We start from the raw sequence: 26,406 nt of genomic DNA, 5'->3' as shown, positions 1-26,406 counted from the left end.
ATAACCGTTGAAAGGAACGCACTGTATAAGCACCCTTTGATATATTACATCTTTAATATACATGTTATTTTTTAAGTGTACTATTCTAAAGGTAAATAATGGCAATACAAATTCACCCAAAATAAATGGAGCCTACATTTCGACTTTCTATTTGAGGTAGTTGTAACACCGTTAAGAAAATGAATTGTGATGTTGATATCAGAGGTCAAGATCTTGAATTGAATACTTAGAGCCAGTTTGGTCCCTCCACCAAAAGTCCACCACAGTGATAGAGTCTGATTGACTGGCTGTACAATAACCTCCAGACAGACACAGAGGGGAATGATAAGAGAGACATGGAACTGATGCCCCCTACTGGTCCACTCTGGAACTCCAGAAAATTGGACACGTTCACTATTTTATTTGTTTATTTTATATTTCACCTTCATTTAACCAGGTAGGCTAGTTGAGAACACATTCTCATTTGCAACTGCGACCTGGCCAAGATAAAGCAGTGTGACACAGACAACAACACAGAGTTACACATGGATTGTATATACACAAGCCGATAACACAATAAACAAATCAATGACACAGTACAAAAAAGAAAGTCTATATACAGTGTGTGCAAAAGGCATGAGATTACTGCACCTGTACATAGCCCACCTATAATTTAGCCCAAACAACTACCTCTTTCCCAACTGTATTTAATTTTAATTTATTTATTTATTTTGCTCCTTTGCACCCCATTATTTTTTATTTCTACTTTGCACATTCTTCCATTGCAAAACTACCATTCCAGTATTTTACTTGCTATATTGTATTTACTTTGCCATCGTGGCCTTTTTTGCCTTTACCTCCCTTCTCACCTCATTTGCTCACATTGTATATAGACTTGTTTATACTGCATTATTGACTGTATGTTTGTTTTTACTCCATGTGTAACTCTGTGTCGTTTTATCTGTCGAACTGCTATGCTTTATCTTGGCCAGGTCGCAATTGTAAATGAGAACCTGTTCTCAACTTGCCTACCTGGTTAAATAAAGGTAAAATAAAAAAATGAGGAGGTAGGCAATAAATAGGCCATAGGAGCGAATAGTTACAATTTAGCAGATTAACACTGGAGTGATAAATGAGCAGATGATGATGTGCAAGTATAGATACTGGTGTGCAAAAGAGCAGAAAAGTAAATAAAATAAAAACAGTATGGGGGATGAGGTAGGTAGATTGGGTGGGCTATTTACAAATGGACTATGTACAGCTGCAGCGATCGGTTAACTGCTCAGATAGTTGATGTTTAAAGTTGGTGAGGGAAATAAAAGTCTCCAACGTCAGCGATTTTTGCAGTTTGTTCCAGTCACTGGCAGCAGAGAACTGGAAGGAAAGGCGGCCAAATGAGGTGTTGGCTTTGGGGATGATCAGTGAGATATACCTGCTGGAACGTGTGCTACGGGTGGGTGTTGTTATCGTGACCAGTGAACTGAGATAAGGCGGAGTTTTACCTAGCATAGACTTATAGATGACCTGGAGCCAGTGGGTCTGGCGACGAATATATAGCGAGAGCCAGCCGACTAGAGCATACAGGTCGCAGTGGTGTGGGTATAAGGTGATTTGGTAACAAAACAGATGGCACTATGATAGACTGCATCTAGTTTGCAGAGTAGAGTGTTGGAAGCTATTTTGAAGATGGGTGTGTTAGCAGCCCTGTGAGTTGAACACTTCATGACTGAGAGCTGTCCTTCCTGACAACAGAAACCCATGACAACAACGTCTTTGACCACCATCTTTCATGTGTTGTCTAAAAATCATGTCAAAAAACATATGTAAACAGACAAGATGTATCTCATTATGCAGAAAACTTCATAAGGACGTGGATTACCTCCTTGAAGTATCACATGTAAGCTCCTTTTCATGATTTGATTTGCTCAAGTGAGTTGGAACTGATATTCGTTGAATTGATATTGTTCCATTATAAAATACAACATGCTACCGATATCAACATAGCACTTTCGTAATGTTGAAAGTTCAACAGCAAACATGAACGTGGCCAGTCTGCCGGAATTTCATACCAGCAGAGGGCATCAGTTATAAAGCAGCATTCGGTGAGCTGCTATTGTTGAGATCTGATTGGTTTGGCAAAATGTAGCTTTTCAAAGCGCAAGCTTAGTGTCTCTGTAGTGTTAGAGGGTTTTACGCCCTTTGAAAGAGATTGTATCACTGTGGTTCACTTTTGGAGGCACTAGACTGGATGTTGGAATTAAGTTCATCCACATGTTATTTCTAATTAGATCATTTGTTCTGACCGTTTTGATATTTTCAACTTTTTGGAATATCGAACGTGGAGGTGTACTTTCTAATTTTCTTGTTGATTGATAGATTTTCTGCATTTGCAGATGAATCTATGATATCGCAAAACAAGGGAAAAAATGCATATGGCACCACAACAAACCTGCCAAGAGAGGGCCACCAACCATAACTCACGGACCATGCAAGGAGAGCATTAATCAGAGAGGCAACAAAGAGACCAAAGATAACCCTGAAGGAGCTGCAAAGCTCCACAGCTGAGATCTGTGTATCTGTATCTGTCCATAGGACCACTTTAAGCAGTACACTCCACAGAGCTGGGCTTTACGGAAGAGTGGCCAGAAAAAAAGCTTAAAAATTGCTTAAAGAAGAAAACAAGCAAACATGTTTGGTGTTCCACAAAACGCATGTGGGAGACTCCCCAAACATATGGAAGAAGGTACTCTGGTCAGACGAGACTAAAATTGAGCTTCTTGGCCATCAAGGAAAATGTCTGGCACAAACCCAACACCTCTCATCACCCCGAGAACAGCATCCCCACAGTGAAGCATGGTGGTGGCAGCATCATGCTGTGGGGATGTTTTTCATCGGCAGGGACTGGGAAACTGGTCAGAATTGAAGGAATGATGGATGGCGCTCAATACAGGGCAATTCTCGAGGGAAACCTGTTTCAGTCTTCCAGAGATTTGAGACTGGGACAGAGGTCACCTTCCAGCAGGACAATGACCCTAAGCATACTGCTAAAGCAACACTCGAGTGGTTTAAGGGGAAACATTTAAATATCTTGGAATGGCCTAGTTAAAGCCCAGATCTCAATCCAATTGAGAATCTGTGGTATGACTTAAACCCATCCAACTTGAAGGATCTGGAGCAGTTTTGCCTTGAAGAATGGGCAAAAATCCCACTGGCTAGATGCGCCAAGCTTATAGAGATGTACCCCAAGATACTCGCAGCTGTAATTGCTGCAAGAGGTGGCTCTACAAAGTATTGACTTTGGGGGGGGGTGAATAGTTGTGCACACTCAAGTTTTTTTTTGTCTTATTTATTGTTTGTTTCACAATAAAAAATATTTGCATCTTCAAAGTAGCATGTTGTGTAAATCAAATTATACAACCCCCCCCCCCCCCCCAACATCCTTTTTAATTCTAGGTTGTAAGGCAACAAAATAGGAAAAATGCCAGGGGAGTGAATACCTTTGCAAACCACTGTATGTTCAGTCATCTAAAGGTGAATTATGTCGATATGCTTCAGTAACTACTCAAAGAGAGATAAAACTGAAAGATTTCAGGTGAAACAAAGATAAACTGTTTGAGAACAGAAACTTACTGATGGAATAAACCCTTCATTTACAGTTAAGATGTAAAACTGCTACATCATTATTGTCTTATCAGTCAACTCCCCTCGCTCTAACTTCCCACCTGTATTTTAGGTGAGATAATGTCCCACCTTGACAGCCCAGCCTACAGTTCGGAGCTGCAGCAATGGAAGGCCACTCTCATGACCAACAAGGGCTTCCCTTCAGAGTGGAGGCTGAGCTGGAAGCTGGATGATTGCATCAGCAGCAGAAGCACCTCATCGGTGTCTCCGCATGATGCCATCAGAAACACTTCTCTTCATCTATCTTTTTGAGTAGAAAACATAGAAACCTGTTGGGTTAGTATTGGAAAAGACGAATTTGATGTTGAAAAGGGTGGAATTTACCTTTAACAAGAGACTGAGGCAACAAAGTGCCAATTCTAAATGGAGTTAAGGAGAATTTTGAGGTATTCCCCTTCAATGTGAATAGAGCCCCACAGTGGATGTGTTATAATACCCATTAAACCTAGCGGTCAAACAGGGAAATGGTTCTAATTGTTTTTCCACCATTCATTTTTCCCATAGGGAATTTTAGAAACACATAAAATAAGGGCTGTGTTTCGTGTAGTTTTACCCCGGCGTGACTTTTTGATAACCATGTAAACTCTCTCAGACAAGGTGACTTTTATAAATATATTCGGCTCTATTCACCCTTAGATTCAAAAATGGTAATTGTTTGGACACGATGCACGAAAAATACGAATAAAGACGATAGCATTTGAAAACAGTGCTAGGAAACTAAACCAATGCATGGCTTGCTGTCAATCACATTTTGTCCATAGATTGCTTACAGGGTAAGGAAACCAATATGTCATTTTGTATTTTGGGTGAACTCTCTCTTTAAATGGATAGTTCACCCAAATGACAAAATAACATATTGGTTTCCTTGCCACGTAAGCTATGGAGAAGGTATGACATCAATCCATGCTTTGGTTTAGTTTCCCTGTCACTTTCCAAATGTTAAAGTTTTAGGATTTTATGGCACAAATCCCATTCAAGTCCTGTTATCGATATTATAATTTTTCATGCATCCATGTTAAAATAATCTATAATGACTTTGTTGAGCTTCACAATCAATTTTAAATACCTTTTGGACATGATGCGTGAAAAATGCTAATATCAGTACCAGGACTTGAACGGGATTTTTGCCACATATGCTAAAACATTAGCTTTTGAAAACAATGCCAGATAAATATCACCAAATGTTTTTTTGTTTTTTTTACCTTATATAAAGAATTGACTGCTGTCATATCCTGTCCATAGACTGCTTAAAGGATAAGGAAACGAAAGTATAATTTTGTAATTAGACATTTCCATTTCAGAATGAATAATGTTAGAACTAAATGATAGAGTATTTTACTCTTGATATGGTTGTTGTCTAAAAAACTCAAGTGAACTGAGAAAATATGACACTCACTTCTTCAGAGTTTTAACTTTGATACTAGCAGAACAGAGATCTGGGTCACAATCACCCAGATGATCCTTGAATAAATAAAGCCAGTGTGTGTCTGTAATAGTGTGAACTCCCTAATACAAGATTTTTCTAATGTTATGAGCAGATAAGCCAGCCAGTATATAGTTCAACCGGCTGGTGCATGGGTTATAGCCTCTGGTCAACAAACAGCCAACAATCTCAAAGTACTTTATAACACTGTAAAAAATATTAGTGACACCTGCTCTTTCCATGACATAGACTGACCGGGTGAATCCAGGTGAAAGCTACGATCCCATATTGATGTCACTTGTTAAATCCACTTCAATCAGTGTAGATGAAGGGGAGGGGACAGATTAAATAAGGATTTTTAAGCCTTGGGACAATAGAGACATGTATTGTGTATGTGTGCCATTCAGAGGGTGAATGGGCAAGACAAAAGATTTAAGTGTCTTCGAATGGGGTATGGTAGTAGGTGCCAGGCACACCGGTTTGAGTGTGTCAAGAACTGAAACGCTGCAAGGTTTTCCGATCTCAACAGTTTCCTATGTGTATCAAGAATGGTCCACCACCCAAAGGACGTCCAGCAAATTTGACACAACAGTGGGAAGCATTGGAGTCAACATGGGCCAGCATTCGTGTGAACACGTTGTAGACTCCTGTCCTGGCGAATTGAGGCTGTTCTGAGGGCAAAATGGAGTGCTACTCAATACTATGAAGGTGTTCCTAATGTTTTGTACATTCAGTGTATAAACACAGATTTATTAGTAAAAAGTAAGTACAGATGTAGGATCTTAATTTGAGCCAGTTTGCTACAGGAGGAAAATAGTCCTGCAATGACAGGAAATGTGAATTATTATGTGGATTATAATTAATATACATTTTTATAGGCAATACTTTTTTTGTTATAACAATCAAGTCTGAAATTTCAACATGGAAATTACAAAATTTAGAAGCATTTTTGCATTTCCTAGATATCTTAAGATGAATGCACTAACTTTAAGTCGCTCTGGATAAGATTGTGTGCTAAATGACTAAAATGTAAAAATGTAAATGTATTGTGACAAGTCGTAGGAAAGGAAAGTCATCAGAGGAGATAATTAAATAAACATGAGGACATATTACTCTTTTGAGTGATGATCACTTCCCCCATGGTCCCTTTTTTCACATTTTTCCAAAGAGATTTGCCAATGAAAGCTTATCCCTAAAGAACACTGTTCTGCATCCATGCAATCTTTCTTGTTCTCACAAAACTACCTTCCAGGGAAATGCATCTGGTTGGGCGATAAGGGGCTTCTGTTGGGGAGGAGCAACAGATCAAGTTTGGTTGATTACATATTGTGCCCAGATTCCAGGCATGTGTGTGTCAAGGTTGGTCTCAGTTAGAATTGAATTGAGAATGCCTCATACATTTTCATTTACATTCAGGAATTGGAATTGGAGTAGCAAACAGGATACAGAATTGCAATTCGAATTGGAATGAAAAGAAATAGAATTGAATTCAGTGAAATTCAAATGCCTCTTCTATTCTATATTAACTTGAACAAAAATATGTAAAGTGTTGGTCCCATTTTTCATCAGCTGAAATAAAACATCCCATATATGTTCCATATGCAAAAAAGCTTATTTATCTTCAATGTTATGCACAAATTTGCTTACATCCATGTTAGTAAGCATTTCTCCTTTGCCAAGATAATCCATCCACCTTACAGGTGTGGCATATCAAGAAGCTGATTAAACAGCATGATCATGTTGTTTAATGTTAATCACTTACATTTTGTTCAATATGGGAAAAATACTACTTTTCCCAGAATGCATTAGCTTAACCCTCAAGTTGACCCTTAGTCCTTCAAAAAGAAGCCAAAGAAATGATGTGGTTATTGGAAATATAAAGTACAGCAATTGGCTATTCTAAGCACTAAGGTTAAAAGAGTATATGAACATTGTTTCCAGAGAAAAGTGATATATTCTTTGGTATCTGGAAGTGTGAACTGTCAGACACAGTGAAACTCTCATGTTCTATGACTGAGTGGAATTTATTTGAATTGCACTGAATTCAATTCTACTTCCTGTCACTCAAACTCAAATTCTACATCCTGTGGGGTGTGACCAATTCAACCTAACCCCGCTGTGTGTGTGTGTGTGTTTCTGTCTGTGTGTGAGTGAGTGAGAGAGAGAGAGAGAGAGAGAGAGAGAGAGAGAGAGAGAGAGAGAGAGAGAGAGAGAGAGAGAGAGAGAGAGAGAGAGAGAGAGAGAGAGAGAGAGAGAGAGAGAGAGAGAGAGAGAGAGAGAGAGAGAGAGAGACAGAGAGATGTGATGGGGCTTAGAGCTACTGCCCCTCCCCCAACGAGGACCAGCTTCCTCCATGCATCTTCAAAAAGCCCTGAACTTCCATAAAAGTGAGACATGAAAAAACAAGACCAAATGTATCTAAACGAATATGCAAACTGACATGTTACATAACATTCAAAGAGTAACTACATTTCCTACATTGCTACTGATTATGTAGGATTGATATCCAGATCTGTTGGGAAAAAGTGAGAAAACAAAACTGAAAAATATATGGACACATGCACCTAAACTGATGTACATTTATGACATGCTACAAACCATTAGAGTTACTACACTATCTACATACTACTGATATTGTAGTAGATACAGTAATGGACTCTCATTTGAGTCTCAATGTAATGTCAGATATACAGCTGCAAAACTACGCTCTACAACAAGGATGTAGGCTCGGGTGGGCTGGTGCCCACCCAATCAGATTGAGAGAACATTATTTGGGATATACATTCACCGACCAGTTTATTAGGTAAACTACCCACTTAACTAAAATGGATTGCTCATGGAGACAGTGAAGCACATGGACAATGCTTGTTATATTAAGCAGGCAGACAGGCACTGAGGCATTAGGCTACTGTTCGATTGAAAGTTAGAATGGCCAAATGAGTGACCTAAGCAACTTTGTGCATGGTTCCAGGCGCAACGGATCCAGTATGTCAGAAATGGCCGCCCTACCAGGATTTTTACGCACATTGTTTGAAACAGCATGAAATGACAAAGCTTCCTAAGTCATACAACATAAAGGATGGATGAAGATAGTACGCTCTCGTTGGCTGGCCCTCGCTTCATACTCGTTGCCAAACCCACTGGCTACAGGTCATCTACAAGACCCTGCTAGGTAAAGTCTCCCCTTATCTCAGCTCGTTGGTCACCATAGCAGCACCCACCTGTAGCATGCGCTCCAGCAGGTATATCTCTCTGGTCACCCCCAAAACCAATTCCTCCTTTGGCCGCCTCTCCTTCCAGTTCTCTGCTGCCAATGACTGGAACGAACTACAAAAATCTCTGAAACTGGAAACACTTATCTCCCTCACTAGCTTTAAGCACAAGCTGTCAGAGCAGCTCACAGATTACTGCACCTGTACATAGCCCATCTATAATTTAGCCCAAACAACTACTTCATCCCCTACTGTATTTATTTATTTATTTTGCTCCTTTGCACCCCATAATTTTTATTTCTATTTTGCACATTCTTCCACTTCAAATCTACCATTCCAGTGTTTTACTTGCTATATTGTATTTACTTCGCCACCATGGCCTTTTTTGCCTTTACCTCCCTTATCTCACCTCATTTGCTCACATGGAGAACCTTGAAAAGCTTAAGGATCCAAGCTGCTTGGGTGAAGTTGTTGTCTTCAGTGTGGACACTTGGTAGCGAATGTCAGCATCTGAGGAGGGGTTGATGAGCTCAAAAGCATCCCTTTCAAGACTGAGAGACTGGCGTGTCAGAAACTCTGGGCCAGAGAGCCAGGTTGTGTCTGAGAGGTAAGCTGCAGGGATGAATGTCGTCACATGATCTGCAGGGTTCTGATCTGTAGGTACATAGCGCCACTGTTCTGGATGAGTAGATCTCCTTATCCGATGGACTCGATTGCTGACATAGACGTAGAAACGTCGGATCTCGTTGTATATGTAGTCTAACACCCCCTTGCTGTCTGTGTGGAAGGTTGTATAATCAAGCTCGATGTCTATTTTTGAGGTGATGAGCTTGGCCAACTTGACTGCCAAGACTGCTGTGCAGAGTTCCAACCTTGGAATCGTGTGTTCTGGGCATGGCGTCAGTTTTGCTTTACCCATAACTAAGCCCATGTGACTCAATCCTTTGATGTCTATCACTTTGAGTTAGGCAACTGCGGCTATTGCCTTCGTGGATGCATCTGGGAATATGCATATTTCTCTTCGTCCTTAGTGAGACCTTAGTGTAGGCCCTAGGGATATGTTGGTTACATAGCTCTTTCAAGGACTCTCTCCATGGCTCCTCCATTTCTGCATTCTCCGTTGGCCATTGTGATCACCCTGAGAATAGACTTGCCTTGAATGGTGACAGGGGCCACAAATCCCAGTGGGTCATACAGACTGTTCACAGTTGATAGCACTCCTCGGCATGTGAAGGGCTTCTCATCTTCAGCTATTTTGAAGCTGAAAGTGTCAGTCCTGAGGTCCCAGTTGAGACCCAAGCTGTGCTGCATAGGCAGAGTGTCTGACCCTATGTTGAGATCTTTGAGGTCGTTTGCATGATCTTGAGATAGAAATACTTCCATTACCTCCTACTTGTTCGAGGCAATCTTGTGTAACCTCAGATTAGAGTTAGCGATAATCTCTTGTGTTCTCTTGAGCAGGGTGACTGCATCTTGGACTGCAGGAAATAACTTTAAGCCATCGTCGACATAGAAGTCATGTTCCACAAACTGTCTGACATCAGGATCGTAGTTTGTTTGTCCTTGTTGAACAGACTGTCTGAGGCTGTAGATGGCCACTGCTAAAGAGGGACTGTTGCCAAAGACATGGACCTTCATGTGGTAGTCGATGATGTCTTTGGACAAGTCGTTGTCCTGGAACCACAAGAATCTCAGGAAGTTACTGTCTTCTTCCTTCACCAGAAAACAGTGGAACAGTTGTTGGATATCTGCTGTCACAGCGACAGATTCCTTACTGAAACGAGAAAGCACCCCAAGGAGTGTGTTGTTGAGGTCGGGCCCAGTCATGAGAACATCACTGAGGGATACTCCATCGTATTTGACACTAGAGTCAAAAACCACCCGGATTTGACCAGGCTTCTTTGGGTGATAGACATCAAATGTAGGTAGGTACCACCCTTCTTCTTCTTCTTTCATGGGCGGAGTCACTTCAGCATGACCATTCTCGATGGTGCCACCTAGCTGTTGCTGTCGTCCTTCCTTCATTATTTTCAGAAAAGAGCTGTCTTCAACAGAGAAGGCCACTTTATTGTTGCCTCTTATTTGCTGGAACACATTGCAGCCCAAGTGAATTTCCTCTTTGTCGCAAGGAAGACTTTTGTAGCAGCACAATGCATGTTGATTGGGAGCTTGGGCATTCTGGAAACTTTCTTTCTCCACGAAGAGGTTGAGACATGGCTCGAAGAGAGTAGGGCGTCCTTTCTCCAAAGTGTTTGTGTAAAAAGTACTCACTGAGAGAGGCTTGTGAACGCTCCCCAGGCAGACATAGCCTATTATGACCCATCTGAGGTCAAGCTTCTGGGCATATGATGAGTCATTGGGCCCATTAACTTGCTTGAGCACCTTATGGACATTATCGGAGCATGATGGGAGCCTTGGGCTCGAGTTCTGGGATGAGGTGAGCAAGGGGCTTCAGGTGAGCATGGTAGAGTGCTGCCTCTGGAGTTGGGATCTCAGATCGGTTGTTCAGGATCTCATTACACTTGATAAGAGTTGGCAGTGGAAGACTGACTTGCCCATCCATAGATTCTACTTGGTAGCCATTGGCTCGTCTTCCTACTGTCTCCATCACCCTGACGCAGGTCTTAAGGGAGTAGGGAGAGCTGGGGCCTTGTACCCTGAAGATATCGAAGAACTCAGAACAAACCAATGATCTGTTGCTTTGCTCATCGAAGATGGTATAGAATTTCACTGCTCTATCTCGGTAGCCTGTTGGGTAGATTTAGACGAGGCAGATCTTAGAGCAAGACCTGTCGGTGATGTTCCCACCGCAGACTTGCGTGCACTAAGACGTTACGTCGAAAGGTGTGAGCTCTTCCTCCCCACCGTGCTCTGTAGGAGGGTCTGTTTTTTTTACCCAGGGGGGTGGTCCTGGATGAAGGGAGGTGTTATGACTCTCGCTTTCACATTCTGAGCAGCTAAAGCTTGACTTGCAGTTCTTGGCAATGTGAAAGGAGGATGAACAACATTTAAAGCACATGCCTTTCAACCTTGCGTTGGTCCAGTGGTTACTCGCGGAAGGCGCGGCACTACCGTAAGGAGTGAGGCTACTTGTGGATAGGGCACTGCCGTTCAGAGTTCTCAGCTTTCTTGATAGGCTTGTCTGAGTCAGAGGGGGTAGTGGGGGATACCTCTGTTTTGTGAACTGAGACTTTTGTCTGTCTGCTTTGCTTCCAGGGAACTTCGTCTGCTTTAGCAGAAACATCGGCAACAAGGTTGAAACTGGGGTCGTTCATGATTCTGGCTTGCTGGATGACGAAGTCAACAAAGAAGGCAAAAGGAGGGAACGGAACATGATATTGTTGCTTGTAGTTGGAACCAATGGAGATCCATTTCTCTTGTAACTCGAAGGGCAGTTTCTGGACTATAGGTTTAACAACTCGAGCTGTATCAAGAAAAGCTAGACCACGGAGGTCTCCTTCGGACTTGGCGGACTGAAGCTCCATAAGCAGGTCGCCCAACTCCCTCAGCTTTGGGTAGTCCTTGTTGGAGATCTTGGGGAAACTGTTGATTCGTTTGGTGAGCGCACTTTCTATCACCTCTGGTGAACTGTAGCATTCCTCAAGTCTATCCCAAACCATCCTCAGACCTTATTCTAAATGGTTTACATAAACGGCTCGGATTTGTTTTATATGTTCAGCAGCCTCTCTTCCAAGTGAAGATCCATTTCTTCACTATAGGTTAAGTCTAAGTCTCTGATGGCGTTGTGAAAGGAGTGCCACCAAGCCCTGTAGCTTGGTATTTTGGTATTTTATTAGGATCCCCATTGCTGTTGCAAAAGCAGCAGCTACTCTTCCAAGGGTCCGCACAAAACATGAAATATAATACAGAATGACACAATACAGAACATCATTAGACAAGAACAGCTCAAGGACAGAACTACATACATTTTTTAAAAGGCACACGTAGCCTACATATCAATGTATACACACAAACTATCTAGGTCAAATATGTGAGTTGCATTTTAAATGTTACGTAGGCCTACAAGTCTATTTGGTCTGTATTGCAAAATCACATGTTAGATGGTTTGTTGTGTGTGATCGATTACAGTAGGGTAGGCTTTTATGATAATTTAATAATAATATTTTTGCCCACATCTACATTTTTGCTGGCCCTACCATCAACAGATTTCTGCGTATGTCACTGCCTACCTCTACAAAAACATGGTTACTTGGAAGCATTTAAAGACATTTTGGGAATATTTGATGGTACGATAAAGTAATCGAAACCACTATTGATTATGGCCAATGTGTGATTCTTGTTATGTTGGACCCTCTCCATGGGACCATGGGTAACGCTCCCAGCTATTTGCCCAGTGATTGGGGGGTGGCTGGTGGGGGAGAGATTATGTTTCTGTGGGGTAATTGGAGATTAGGGGATCGTGTGGCATGTCTTTTCAGACACACACACAAAACTGGAGCATTTGCTTAATGGTAGGGCGAGACAGCAGAGTAGGCTTTGTCCTGTTCAAGCGACAGCTGTTGCCCACATTGGTGAGATGATATACTCAAATCTGTACACTCCCAACTGACATGGCAACCTCAGAAGGTTTCATGGACATTCTAGTTGTTGTGGTGTGTTACTTTCCTTATTGGATTGTAACTTTGTATTTAACATAATAGTTTCATACTCACATAGACAATTTTATTGTTTCGTAAATCTAAGTTGGAACGAAATATGTCAATTTGAATGAATACAAGTAATATTGGACCAGATGGGTGAATCTTATTGTCTTCTCCTTGTCCATTTACACTGTTCAAATTGCCTTCTTTTGTGTTGGAGTTTACATGCTAAGTGTTTGCCTCCTTTTACAGATTAATCTTAATAAAATAATAGAATTCTACCTTGTGCTTTGTATTTATTTTCTAAACATTGAAATCAATGTTGCATCCGTGTTTGCACTTGTGACAATACAGTAGGAGAGAGATTTGAAGGCATTATTTCAGCAGCTAGTGGCAATAGTAGGTAGCCTACATATATATATATTTTTTTAACATTTTAGTCATTTAGCAGACGGTCTTATCCAGAGCAATTTACAATAATGAGTGGATACAGATTAGTCTCTTGAGCAGTATGATTGGGAAAGTTATGTCGGTCTATTAAATAATTACATTATATTGACACACTAGTTTGAAAAACATTTGGCTTGTATTGCCAACAATGGAAACCCACGAGTATTCTCCTGTGAAATTCCATTCAGCCCACATAGGATTGCTGAGAGCTGTTATTAGGCTACGTGAGTCAGGGTAGCTAGCCTACTTTATTACACATCCAAAACAGAGATAACGTAACTATCAGCCACTGTGGAGGTGGCGTCACGCAGACATCTTCACTTTGAAGTATGCCATCGATGCACAGTCATCTACTCTGCCCTTAGGTTTTTAATAACATCAACAACGTACAGGTAAGAAGAGAACGATTATAGGCTGACATTACCTACATTTACAAGCGTTTTTATAAACGGTGATGGGTTCGCGGGTTATTTTACATAATTATTTGTTTATTTATTGGCGGTGGATGTCCGTGTAGAGGCAGTGTGGAGGGATTATTTCAACAGCGCATTCCATTGAAGAAATTAGATCAAATCTTGCCTAATTTTGTCATAAAATGTTTTTATACCTAGGTTACAGAAACTACGGTCTGGTGGAAGCTTAGGGCGGAGCTTAGCTCCTACTTTTTTGTTTTGATGCGTTTTTGTCTTGAAGCCTATTGCTTGTAACTGTTAAGTCTGTCGAGTACTAAGCCGATTCTATTTCAAGGGTAGCGAGTCGAAACGGGACATGGAGACCATGATTAAACGACCCGACAAAAATTTTGCAATTCGGGCATATTGAGCGCAGTAAGAAATCACTTCAGGAATTCATCTGGGAGCAGGAGGCTATAAACATATAATTGGAGGATTATCCCCGCTAAAATAATTGGACAACTTTTTAACGGATGTAGGCTACTGTCATCGCGTTTTTGTTTTTTTATTCTAGTGTGTTAGGCTACTGGAGGACAGAACAAATTCGTTTAGCCCTTGATTATAGTCAGGTAAGGGACTTTTTTAACTTTAAAGATGGAAACAGACTCAAGTGATATTAGGTTATGCAACGAAAGGCCATATGCAAATATTTGTCATTGTTTTAATTATTGTTTTTCATGGTGTCCCCAAAAAGGTTGAGCACAAGTCCATTGTTCTGAAGAGGAGGGGATAAACCGTCCTTCAATGGTTAATTAATTCACAGTGCGAACTTGATGTTCAACAGGCAGCTCGGAAGGTTCTATAATATCTAGATCTATAATGTCTATTGAAGACAACTTGACTTGATTAGAGACAGCGTGTCATGTTTGACTTGACTCCACAAGATAACGAAAACAGGCTAGGCCTACTCTGCTGTCACAATTGCTTATCCTTTTCGCCATATATTTCTGCCTCCTTTACATTCATAAGGCAGACTATTGGTGCTATCATTGTCAGTGCACATACACAAACTTGTGTTTGTGAGGGGCCCTAACAAGAAACAAGGCGCCTATTGTACAAGATCAGCAACAGATTACTAGAATTCCTTTTCTCTCCACTCGCTCAATGGCTTCTCAGTCTACTCCATCTGGACTGCCTAAAAACCCACACAGGCAACTTTAATATTTGAACGTCTTTGTCCTTCTTCAACTGTTGCTGCTGTTTAACCATCTCACCACAGTACGTTGGAGACCTATAACTAAAATATGGACAGTTTGTCTAAAGACAGACCGTCGCCCTGTTGAATTGTATTTCTGTATTGCAGGTAGGTATCCACACAGCATGCTGTAGAATGGTCAGCCATGTCCAGAGACACTAAGACAACACTTTCGAATCTAAGTCTTGTGACTAGGGAGAATTTACAAAACCTTTTGTCACCAATGGCTTGGGTGACTTGCCTCCTGGATTGTCCTGCACTTTGAAAGAAAGCATAACAGTGTAGGCCTGACGCAGTGGACATAAAGCTTGGCAAAATAGCATGTGACATATATTAATCTGATGATTAGAGGCCTGTAAAAGTAATGATGTGTGTGTGTGTGTGTATATAGATGGAGAAAGATGCCTGTAGATGGATCTGGATGGTTGAAAGACTGTCTGTCTTGTCTGTCTATCTCCAGGCCATCAGACTGTTAAACAGTCACCACAAGCCGGCCTCCGCCCAGTACCCTGCCCTGAACATAGTCACTGTTACTAGCTGACTACCACCCTGTACTCTACCCTGAACCTTAGAGACTCCTGCACTATGTACATAGTCATTGAACACTGGTCACTTTAGTAATGTTTACATACTGTTTTACCCCCTTCATCTGTATATCCTGTATTCTAGTCAAAGCTAATCCTATATAACTACTGCTGTACACACCTTTTCTATTCATATATTGTCCATAATGTCTATATACACCATCATGTATGTATGTTTGTGTGTATTTACATTTTGGGGATTTGTGTGAATTGTTAGGTATTGCTGCACTGTTGGAGCTAGAAACAAGTATTTCGCTGCACCTGCAATATCGGCAAAATATGTGTACGCGACCAATAACATTTGATTTGATTTGACAGACATAAAGACAGACAGATATTTTTTTGTACAGACAGATGCAGACAGACAGATACTGTAGGTAGACAGGCAGACGGATACATAGGAGCTAGAGATAGATGGATGGGTAGATAATTATTTAAATAACCCCCCCCCCCCATACACACACACCATCCCCCCGCGTGTGGCCAACATGTGGGGAGGTAATCCGGTGCCATTAGGGTAATCTTCTCAGCATGGCGATCAATCGGGAGTATGCTCAGCAACTATCAGGCAGGCAGAGTATTGCCGTCCCCCCAAAAAATTAGGGGCAAGGAAAAAATGATTTAATCATACAGATTAAGTGGGAGAGACGTGGCGGCTGGGGTGGGGTGGTGTGGTTGGGGGGGACATGGCGGAGGGAGGTTGAGATTGTTCAGTGATAGGGTTTATCTCGAAAGAGTTGTTTTGAAATCATGTGGATAGGTAGGATCTTGAAATCATTGCAGTCGTGTATTATTACCATGATGGGGGTATTCATGCCGCTTAGTGCTGCGGGTCAATGTATGGTACAGGACAACCTGCTTAAAAAAAAGATGACCTCATATAATCAATAGCCTAATAGTAATGGTTAACCAAAGTCATTGTTATTATGCTGAATAGAAGTAGGATCCAATCTACAGCATTGTAGAAATTTACTGCACTTTACTGTAAAGTCAGTTTTCTGAATAACCTACCTCCTGTATCAGGCACAGGGTACAGTAGTGGCATCATTAGTAGTATGCAAATTCTCTGCTGTACCACTGTGGACCACAAACTGAAAAACACCATTCATAGTCAAGAATGACAGTTTAGCATAACATCGTTGACATGTTTCAAACTCAAACCGTGAGTGTGCTTTTGCTTAAAGTTCTTTGTGCAATAATGTGTGTAAAGGCTGTAGAGAAAATAAGAGGGGTTTTGGTGTGTGTAAGTAGAAGTGTGTTATTTTTGCATGCTAATGACAGTGGGCAGTCAACATGTACTGTAGGTAAGAGAGAGAGAGAGAGAGAGCCGTGTGTGTGTGTGTGTGGAGAGAGCTCACTTGCGGCAGCTGTGTTTAGAACACACATGCTGGTGTCTGGTGAAGACCTTGGCTCTGGTCAGTTGGCAATGCCACAACTGAGAGCAATGTGGGCAGGGGACTTTGTTCTGGCATGGTGTGTGTTTTTTTGTTTTTGTTTGTGTGTGCTTGTGCATCCGTTAGTGTGTATGTGCATCAGAGAGATTATGCTGAAGGTGCATCTTCTCTTTGGATGTTGGTACTAAATAGAGTGACACAGGAGGATTGACTATCTAACCATAGAGGCTGTTCATGTGACTGTCTTGGCAGCATTCAGGATGCTTACTGTTCCTGTTTTTGGCTTTCTAATTTTGCGATAATTTGAGCATTACCATTCTTCAAATGAAGTCCTGGTACAGTGCTTTCAATCAGGTTAAACAAATAACCATATGGGTTTGAACAAAATGTATATACAGTACACAGTGCCACTTAAGGGCCAATATTAGGCATTTTAATTTTAAAAATCACTAAGGTCTCCCACTCTATACAGATGGGGAACATGTTGCCTGATTAGTGAATGGATATAGGTGCCAACATTTGTTCTTCTACTTGCTATTCTGCAAATTAGGCCTAGTCAGTTAAGATAACTATATTGGGAGGTGTCATGTAGTTTTAAGCAACTGATTATTCATATGGTTTCAGGCAAGTGGTTGCATTGTTACTTTTTAAATCTGCAAATTGCCTTGTGCTACTGCTAATACCAGGGGTGGGAAAACTACAGCCTGTGTTTTTTTGTTTGTTTTTGTGGTAGATTATTATTTTGGGTTAAAAAAAACACTCCAGGCCACATTCAAACGTCTACAACTAGATAGAAAGCATGTAGAAATTATAATGGAACAATATAGTTCCAAAATAACTGCCCCTTTTCTGACCCTCATTGATTTTGACCAAAAAAGTCAGTCCCCCAAAAAATCTGTGCAGCCCTCTGTTGAATTTCAAAATCCCGATGTGCCCCTCGAGCCAAAAGTTTGCCCACCCCTGACCTCTACGGTACATTGGATAGAGCCCCAAAAGTCTCTACAATCTGTATTGCTGAAGCGTTACAGATTGCGCTATCGAAATGAAAGGTAATTTCTGATTGAGCCTCCGCTAACGCTGGAACATTGCCTTTAAATTTCAATCACACTGTAATGCTGCGCTTCCGCAATACAGATTGAAAGAAGCCCGTTGTCACGAAGGCCGTTATTGTAGCTACACTTCATACGATGAAGTTAATATTCATATCTCTGACTTAATATAGCATTTAATGTATTATTCGTCCATTGCTAATGTGATTACAAACCATTCAGTTGAGTTGGTTATGTTGTTTGGGTTGAAAACTGACATTGCGTTTACACAGACAAACTCCATCACCCCATTGATTCACGGTCTGCTTTTTATTCAACACTAGACTTGAATAAAAACCGATGTCCTCTGGAGTTGCTGAGCAACCTTTCTTTTTTTTGTTGTCCCATTTGAAATCAAGCTTATGTCACCTTTTCATATCTGAGTTCCTGCCTATTCTGTGTCAGTGCTTCATTCTTTTCTGTGTCTGATCATGCTTCCTTATGGTTGACGTTCAAATAGATGCATTACAGTTATGCAGACTTTCCAGCCATTCAATGATGACATTAATTGATCGATAAAATACCAAGTCGATAAAGCAGTAAGACTGTGAGTTTACTCATTAAGGCCTGGAGTTGTGCAGCTCCGATCTATAGTGTTTCCCGTTTGAGTGGTAATGTTCTCTTGGTCTGTCTGACTGTGGGTAGATACAAACTAACCAAGATTGATCAGCTGGGAAAACTCATACTCCCATGGTTCTCCTCTCTCCTCTCACTATTGCTGTAGTATTGACCCCTAATTGTCTTACGACAGTTTGCGTTACTTCTACGCGACCCTCGTCCCTCAACCGACCTGTCTTGTAGGAGTAACTATTGTAGCTAGCTAACTATTTACCTAGCTAGCTAGCTCTACATAAAACCTTGCTTAACCTTTTTAAATTACCATGAAGTTGTAGACATGCAGGCCCAAAATACGTTGTATCGTTGAGTTAGCTGAGCACAGCAGCTTCATGAAAACTCAGTGTAAGCATTAGTACCACTACAGTATATTGCTAGCTAGCTTTTTTTGAAAGATTCAATATTGTGTATGGAGCACTAAATTGGTAGCTAGTTGGTTAGCAACATTGTTTCAGTGACTTGCTCAGCTAGCAAGCTAATGTTGGACACATTTATGATAGCTTTCATGCCCATAGTCAAAATTCTGAAATACTTCCCATTGAAATACAATAATCCTTAGCTACATGTAAAACTGGGCGACTTTCTCCCCAAAAACATCAACATTATTTACATATTCATTGTTTTAGCTTAGATCAACTGTTTTGAGGGAGAAATGGGGATCAGCAGACAATGTTACCTCCTGTAGGTAACAGTTTCAGATCTTATATAGCATATTGTAGCCAAACTCCTTTTGATCTATCCCATTACTCTTTGTGAGATACGAGACATATCACTGCAGGCAGAATCGTTGAGTTATCTGACGTAAGACAATGGCCTTAGATTCTTATTTTCAGAATCACCATCCATTACAGACAAAATAAAACATTTCAATGAGAAGACTTGAAACATATTAATTATGGGGCTGCCTTGTCTGTATTTCAATATACAGATGTAAAATCGTAATTTGATCATCCTGTTGCAGGAAAACTTTCCTGCATGTAAGGACATGTAAAACTTGTCTGAGGTTCTGAGTGTATCTGAGGTTTACAGAGGCTTTTGAAGTTTGTAACTTCCACTTTGAAATTTCAGACTTGATTTTCAACCCCTACAAAAATGTCCATGAATCTAATCCACATAATTCAAATGTCTTATTGCTGCAGGATTATTTTCCTGCTGTAGCAAACTGGCTCAAATGAAGATCTCACATCTGTAGGGAAAACACTGGTAATTTGTCCAGATGGGAGATGAGGAAGCGAGGCAGTCCCAGATCCCTTCTGTTCAGCCCTCTGAGACAGGGAGAAGAAGACAAGATTGGATGGGTGTCCGGTTACCTATACTATAGTCTTCCAATGAGGCGGTGTTGGAAAAGATGCTGCACCACCTCAGAGAACCTGATCCCGATGCAGCCAGCTGTAATTAAATGCACACATGAAATGAGGACCGATTTGGATACCACTTCATTAGAATGGTCCCCCACAAATGATGTGTAAATGCTCAAACGGTACATTTTAAGCTCCAATATGAAACGTTTTTTGGAGACTCAACCAAATTCACAGACATATCTGTAACGCACATTTCTTTCTCATTGAAAGCAAGTCTAAGAAGATGTAGATCTATTCTATGTGCGCTATTTTTAGGTTTCCTGGTCTTAAGTTTTGCATCTTTTACTTTCGGTTTTATACACTAGCTGAAAATACAATATTTTGGGTTATTGAACATGTATTTCACAGCGGTTTTGATGGTACAATGATTCTCTACATTGCTTGTTTTGTCACATTAACTGAAATTAGGCTAACTATTATAATTTTGGCAACCAGGAAATGGTGGAGGGTGTTCTGCCTATTGCACCTTTTAAAAATGCAAGGAGGATCAAGGGACTCTCTAATTAAATTGCATTTATTTGTATGGCATGTTGAAGGGAACAAGGATTAAAGACTGACACGTTTCGGCAGCATGGCCTTCATCAGGGAGTACACAGATGTACTTTGCACTCAATGGCCAAAGAGCACCTTCTATTTACAAAAATACCTACTATTGTGTACCCTAGCAGTGATACCATTCCTTCTTTTTTCTACAAACTACTGGTTTTATTTAGTGACTGCAAATGATTTAATAATACTGTTTTTAACAAGTAATTCGGCCTGACCAACTAATATATATATATATTATATTTTTTAATGGGGATTTTGTCTGTAAAAATGTTTCAGGTATGGCATTTTATCATATTTGAAAAACTCCTGTCCTACATATCGACAATCGGATTGAATGATTTGGTTTATTTCAAGTAGAATTCACATTTGTTGACAACTCAATCCAATGCTAAACAAAATTGGTTGTTAATCTGTTGTCTTTGTGGGTATTTACTTCCTGCTACATAAGAGTGATAGCTTAGATGTAGCCTACACAGCCTTAGGCTATATGTTTTACCGGCTTTAGACTGCAGTGCCTTTCATTTCATAATTATGTAAGCTTTCCTTACTCTTTACTTTACATGACAGAGATGCATCTGAAAATGTTGTGCTTATTGCCAGGCTATACGATACTAGGATTATCACTATGTTTAGCACCATTTCAGTGTCAATTTCCACCAATTTCATCTAAAATTTGATCAATCAGGAAATTGGCACTAATACTGTTATAAGTATACAATTAGCAAATTTACGCTCATTGTAATCTCTGTATAGTATTCTACAAAACATTAACCTGCCAGGCTGCCACTAATTAAATGTAAAAGATGTGCTGTCTGCGAAATCTGATGAATTGGATGAGATGGATCATATGTGTTGGGCCATATTACTTTAGATATTCTCATTTCGGTATTCGACCCTTGTAGCATTTCAAATGATTATATTCACTATGTTTGACAGAGAAACAGACAGAGGGTTGGATGGAGAGAGAGGGAGTCTGAGCTGACCTTACCATGATAATCTAATCCCTGTCGAGAGTGCTTTTTTTAGAGAGCAAGTTAATGCCACCAGATTATACTCCAGTGTCTCCCACACCGACCAATCGAGGCTGTAGAGATGGAGAGGGAGAGGTCTGTGCTGCACTGTCAGGCCCACCAGGAAAATACAGGAAACACCGCCTCATATTACACAACATTCTGGAATTGCTCAAAATCGGGCTTTAAACTCACCTAGGGGAGCTATATGTGTGTGTGTCTGTGTGCATTTGCGTGCATTTTCTTCATTCCCTCAATCTCCATGCTCAAGATCCCTCCCTGGTTTACCTTCAGCACATTTCAGTGGTGTAGCAGGCCTGGAATGTTAAAAGGCAGCTCATTGAGCAGCTCATCACATGCTATCAAGAGTAATCCCTGTGTATTTGTTGTGTAACCGGGTGGAGAGTTGAACACACACACACACACACACAGCAGCAGCATAACCACACCAGCTGCTGGTTGCTTTAAGGGCCAGACATGCTGTGTGTTTGTACTAGTGCACATTTTGCACCTCTTATGCCATAATGTTAAATCAAAGAAGGAACATGAGACTTCATCATATCTTACTCTTATTTTAACAATTACTTGAACCTTTTTGCTTTTCTGAGGGATACAGACTAGATCTTTTTGTTGATTTGGGAAAGCGGTGTTTCACTGTAGAATTAGGTTGTAGTTGCAATGGCGACAAGACATACTTCCTCATTTCTGTTTAGTTTATAGAGATACTGTTTATAGATGTCAATCACACACATTGTGTGGACCACATCTATAAACGGTGTTTCTTACCCAGACATGCACTTTCTTGTTTCCACACAATATTTGACAGGTCTACTCAGTGGGCTGTGTTTCTGACACGTCTATAACACAGTGTTTCTGATACGTCTATAACACAGTGTTTCTGACACGTCTATAACACAGTGTTTCTGACACGTCTATAACACAGTGTTTCTGACACGTCTATAACACAGTATTTCTGACACGTCTATAACACAGTGCTTCTCACACGTCTATAACACAGTGCTTCTCACACGTCTATAACACAGTGCTTCTCACACGTCTATAACACAGTGCTTCTCACACGTCTATAACACAGTGCTTCTCACACGTCTATAACACAGTGCTTCTCACACGTCTATAACACAGTGCTTCTCACACGTCTATAACACAGTGCTTCTCACACGTCTATAACACAGTGCTACTGACACGTCTATAACACAGTGCTACTGACACGTCTATAACACAGTGCTACTGACACGTCTATAACACAGTGCTACTGACACGTCTATAACACAGTGCTTCTCACACGTCTATAACACAGTGCTTCTCACACGTCTATAACACAGTGTTTCTGACACGTCTATAACACAGTGTTTCTGACACATCTCTAACACAGTGTTTCTGACACGTCTATAACACAGTGCTACTGACACGTCTATAACACAGTGCTACTGACACGTCTATAACACAGTGTTTCTGACACGTCTATAACACAGTGCTTCTCACACGTCTATAACACAGTGCTTCTCACACGTCTATAACACAGTGCTTCTCACACGTCTATAACACAGTGCTTCTCACACGTCTATAACACAGTGCTTCTCACACGTCTATAACACAGTGCTTCTCACACGTCTATAACACAGTGCTTCTCACACGTCTATAACACAGTGCTTCTCACACGTCTATAACACAGTGCTTCTCACACGTCTATAACACCGTGCTTCTCACACGTCTATAACACAGTGCTTCTCACACGTCTATAACACAGTGCTTCTCACACGTCTATAACACAGTGCTTCTCACACGTCTATAACACAGTGCTTCTCACACGTCTATAACACAGTGCTTCTCACACGTCTATAACACAGTGTTTCTCACACGTCTATAACACAGTGTTTCTGACACGTCTATAACACAGTGCTACTGACACGTCTATAACACAGTGCTTTTCACACGTCTATAACACAGTGCTTCTGACACGTCTATAACACAGTGCTTCTGACACGTTTATAACACAGTGCTTCTGACACGTCTATAATAGTGTTTCTGACACGTCTATAACACAGTGCTACTGACACGTCTATAACACAGTGCTACTGACACGTCTATAACACAGTGCTACTGACACGTCTATAACACAGTGCTACTGACACGTCTATAACACAGTGCTACTGACACGTCTATAACACAGTGCTACTGACACGTCTATAACACAGTGCTACTGACACGTCTATAACACAGTGCTACTGACACGTCTATAACACAGTGCTTCTCACACGTCTATAACACAGTGTTTCTCACACGTCTATAACACAGTGCTACTGACACGTCTATAACACAGTGTTTCTCACACGTCTATAACACAGTGCTACTGACACGTCTATAACACAGTGCTACTGACACGTCTATAACACAGTGCTTCTCACACGTCTATAACACAGTGCTTCTCACACGTCTATAACACAGTGTTTCTGACACGTCTATAACACAGTGTTTCTGACACATCTCTAACACAGTGTTTCTGACACGTCTATAACACAGTGCTACTGACACGTCTATAACACAGTGCTACTGACACGTCTATAACACAGTGTTTCTGACACGTCTATAACACAGTGCTTCTCACACGTCTATAACACAGTGCTTCTCACACGTCTATAACACAGTGCTTCTCACACGTCTATAACACAGTGCTTCTCACACGTCTATAACACAGTGCTTCTCACACGTCTATAACACAGTGCTTCTCACACGTCTATAACACAGTGCTTCTCACACGTCTATAACACAGTGCTTCTCACACGTCTATAACACAGTGCTTCTCACACGTCTATAACACCGTGCTTCTCACACGTCTATAACACAGTGCTTCTCACACGTCTATAACACAGTGCTTCTCACACGTCTATAACACAGTGCTTCTCACACGTCTATAACACAGTGCTTCTCACACGTCTATAACACAGTGCTTCTCACACGTCTATAACACAGTGCTTCTCACACGTCTATAACACAGTGTTTCTCACACGTCTATAACACAGTGTTTCTGACACGTCTATAACACAGTGCTACTGACACGTCTATAACACAGTGCTTTTCACACGTCTATAACACAGTGCTTCTGACACGTCTATAACACAGTGCTTCTGACACGTTTATAACACAGTGCTTCTGACACGTCTATAATAGTGTTTCTGACACGTCTATAACACAGTGCTACTGACACGTCTATAACACAGTGCTACTGACACGTCTATAACACAGTGCTACTGACACGTCTATAACACAGTGCTACTGACACGTCTATAACACAGTGCTACTGACACGTCTATAACACAGTGCTACTGACACGTCTATAACACAGTGCTACTGACACGTCTATAACACAGTGCTACTGACACGTCTATAACACAGTGCTTCTCACACGTCTATAACACAGTGTTTCTCACACGTCTATAACACAGTGCTACTGACACGTCTATAACACAGTGTTTCTCACACGTCTATAACACAGTGCTACTGACACGTCTATAACACAGTGCTACTGACACGTCTATAACACAGTGCTTCTCACACGTCTATAACACAGTGCTTCTCACACGTCTATAACACAGTGCTTCTCACACGTCTATAACACAGTGCTTCTCACACGTCTATAACACAGTGCTTCTCACACGTCTATAACACAGTGCTTCTCACACGTCTATAACACAGTGCTTCTCACACGTCTATAACACAGTGCTTCTCACACGTCTATAACACAGTGTTTCTGACACGTCTATAACACAGTGCTACTGACACGTCTATAACACAGTGCTTCTGACATGTCTCTAACACAGTGTTTCTGACACGTCTATAACACAGTGCTTCTCACACGTCTATAACACAGTGCTTCTGACACGTTTATAACACAGTGCTTCTCACACGTCTAACACAGTGCTTCTGACACGTTTATAACACAGTGCTTCTCACACGTCTATAACACAGTGCTACTGACACGTCTATAACACAGTGCTACTGACACGTCTATAACACAGTGCTACTGACACGTCTATAACACAGTGCTACTGACACGTCTATAACACAGTGCTACTGACACGTCTATAACACAGTGCTACTGACACGTCTATAACACAGTGCTTCTCACACGTCTATAACACAGTGCTTCTCACACGTCTATAACACAGTGTTTCTCACACGTCTATAACACAGTGCTACTGACACGTCTATAACACAGTGCTTCTCACACGTCTATAACACAGTGCTTCTCACACGTCTATAACACAGTGCTACTGACACGTCTATAACACAGTGCTACTGACACGTCTATAACACAGTGCTACTGACACGTCTATAACACAGTGCTACTGACACGTCTATAACACAGTGCTACTGACACGTCTATAACACAGTGCTACTGACACGTCTATAACACAGTGCTACTGACACGTCTATAACACAGTGCTTCTCACACGTCTATAACACAGTGCTACTGACACGTCTATAACACAGTGCTACTGACACGTCTATAACACAGTGCTACTGACACGTCTATAACACAGTGCTACTGACACGTCTATAACACAGTACTACTGACACGTCTATAACACAGTGCTACTGACACGTCTATAACGCAGTGCTACTGACACGTCTATAACGCAGTGCTACTGACACGTCTATAACGCAGTGCTACTGACACGTCTATAACGCAGTGCTACTGACACGTCTATAACGCAGTGCTTCTCACACGTCTATAACGCAGTGCTTCTCACACGTCTATAACGCAGTGCTACTGACACGTCTATAACGCAG

General features: G+C 41.1%; 1 protein-coding gene across 2 annotated transcripts in view; it reads left to right on the top strand.

Moving 5' to 3' along the window:
• The first annotated feature begins 13,550 nt into the window (after positions 1–13,550).
• LOC109907433 (zinc finger protein 516) overlaps positions 13,551–26,406 on the top strand; it is a 30,703-nt gene continuing 17,847 nt past the window's right edge. The window contains exon 1 of one of the 2 annotated variants that reach the window (XM_020505397.2): positions 13,551–13,738. The gene's annotated coding sequence lies outside the window, so the exon portion shown is untranslated. Of the gene's footprint in view, positions 13,739–13,930; positions 14,368–26,406 lie in introns of those variants that run through there. The other variant, XM_020505398.2, reaches the window with a different exon arrangement.

This window comes from Oncorhynchus kisutch, linkage group LG17 (genome assembly GCF_002021735.2).
Source record: "Oncorhynchus kisutch isolate 150728-3 linkage group LG17, Okis_V2, whole genome shotgun sequence".
Taxonomy (NCBI): Eukaryota; Metazoa; Chordata; class Actinopteri; order Salmoniformes; family Salmonidae; genus Oncorhynchus; species Oncorhynchus kisutch.
This window is presented reverse-complemented; position numbering and strand designations above follow the sequence as displayed.